Source organism: Hemiscyllium ocellatum, chromosome 7, assembly GCF_020745735.1.
Source record: "Hemiscyllium ocellatum isolate sHemOce1 chromosome 7, sHemOce1.pat.X.cur, whole genome shotgun sequence".
Taxonomy (NCBI): Eukaryota; Metazoa; Chordata; class Chondrichthyes; order Orectolobiformes; family Hemiscylliidae; genus Hemiscyllium; species Hemiscyllium ocellatum.
In genome coordinates, this window is record NC_083407.1 from 25,613,666 (window position 1) to 25,615,864 (window position 2,199).

Sequence of the window (2,199 nt, forward strand, 5' to 3'; positions counted from 1 at the left end):
ATATTTCGAAGGTGGTTCAGAGAAGATCTTCTCGCTTGATACTTCGGATGATTGGATTGTTGTAGAAGAACAAATTGAACATAGAATCCCCACAGTGTGGAAGCAAGCCATTCAACCCATCAACTCCACACCAACCTTCTGAAGACCATCCCACACCATCATTGTAACCCTGCATTTGCTATGGCTAATCCTCATACACACGATGGGAAATTTGGCAGAGCAAACCCATCTAATCTACACATCTTTGAACTGTAGGAGAAAACTCACAATGACAGAGGGAGAATGTGCAAACGCTGCACATATGGTTACCCAAGGGTGTTTTTTTTTAAACTCCAGTCCCTGTCACTGAGGTAGCAGTGCTAACCACTGAGTCACCATGGCACCAATTATGCATCTTATTTTCACTGGACTTGAGAGAAGTGAGGAGTAAACTACTTGCAGTATTTAAGATCCAAATAATTTTGACAAAGTGATATCTTGTTTTGTAGATGAGCGCAGGACTAGGGGCCCATGGTTGTAAAATTTGGAGTCACCCATTTATGACTGAGTTGATCAGAAATTATTTTCTGGAAGTCCTATGATTTTGGAACTCTCCCTCAAAAGGCGCTGGAGGCTGGATCATGGAATACTTCTAAGGAAGAGATGGATAGGCAATGGAATGAAAGGTTGCTGGGAATAGATGGAAATATGGAATTTGAAACAAAAACAGATCAGTTATTACATTGAATGGTGGAGGACATTAAAGATCCATTTCTACACCTAATTTGTACATTCATAAATCTGTGTGAGGGAGCAAACCCAATGATTTGAGGATAAGAGTCAGGTCATAAGAGTTCTGGAAGGTAATTTTCTTTAATTGTATTTGTTTTCCAATGAGTCAGAAGGTGCTTTGACCTACATGGTGTCAAGCTTTTTAAGTGTTGTTAGAATTGTACCCATCCAGGCAAGTGGGAAATATTCCATTACACACCTGATGTGTGCCTTGTAGATGGTGGCCAGGCTTTGGGGAGTTAGCCTCAGTATTCCCAGTTTCTGACCTGCTCTTGTAGCCACTGTATTTCTTTGAGAAGTCCAGTTTGGTTTTTCATTAACTGCAGTGGTTAGATTGCTTTTGGAGATAATCTTAGCCTGGCATTTGTGTGGCATGAATGTTACCGCTTTTCAGCCCAAGCCTGGATATTGTCCAAATCTTGTTGCATTTGAATATGGATTGCTTCAGTATCTGAGAAGTCATGAATGGTATTGAGTATTGTGCGACCATCAGCGAACTTCCCCACTTCTGACCCCAAGATGGAAAGAGGTCATTTTTGGAGCAGATGATGATGGTTGAGCCTACAGCGTTACCCTGTGGAATTCCTGCAGAGATGTCCTGGAGCTAAGAAAACTGACCTCCAACAACGGCAACCATCATCCTATGTGCCAAGTCTGATTCCAACCCCTCAATTCCCATGGATGCCAGTTTTGTTCAGGTTCCTTGATGAGACGCTGAGTCAATTGAGGCCTTGATGTTAAAGGTTATCACTCCCACCTTGTCTCATCTCTGAACCAAAGGCTGTATTGAGATCAGCAGCTGGGTGGCCCTAGTGGAACCCTCACCAGTGGGAAGGTTATTGCTAAGCAGGAGCTGCTTGGTACTGTCATCACTTTAGTGATGATTGAGAGTTACCTGATGTGGCTTAACTGCTGGGGTGAATTTGCCCTGCTTTTTGTATACATGTCATACCTAGGAAATTTTCCACATTGTCAGGTACATGACAGTGTTGTAGCTGTATTGGAATATTTGACTTGGGATGCAGCAAGTTCTGGAGCACAAGTCTTCTGTCCTATTGCTGGATGCAGGCAAACATGGTTGCAGATGTAAATCAAGTGAATATTTGGAGAGGGAGAGAAAAAGAACCACAGAACATTGCATCCAAAGATATGAGGAGAATTTAAATCCATGCACTTGTAACACTTCAATGAGGAAACATAGAAGTAAAAACAGACTGAACTGTGATCGTGAAAACAAAAAATATCGAAGGGCTGAGAACCCCTGTTTAACAGCATGCCATCCAGCCTGGTGGCTCAGTGGTTAGCATTGCTGCCTCATATTGCCAGGGATATGGGTTCAATTCCAGCCTCAAGTGACTGTCTGTGTGGAGTTTGTACATTCTCCCCATGTCTCCAAGGGTTTCCTCCCACAATGCAAAGATGTGCAGA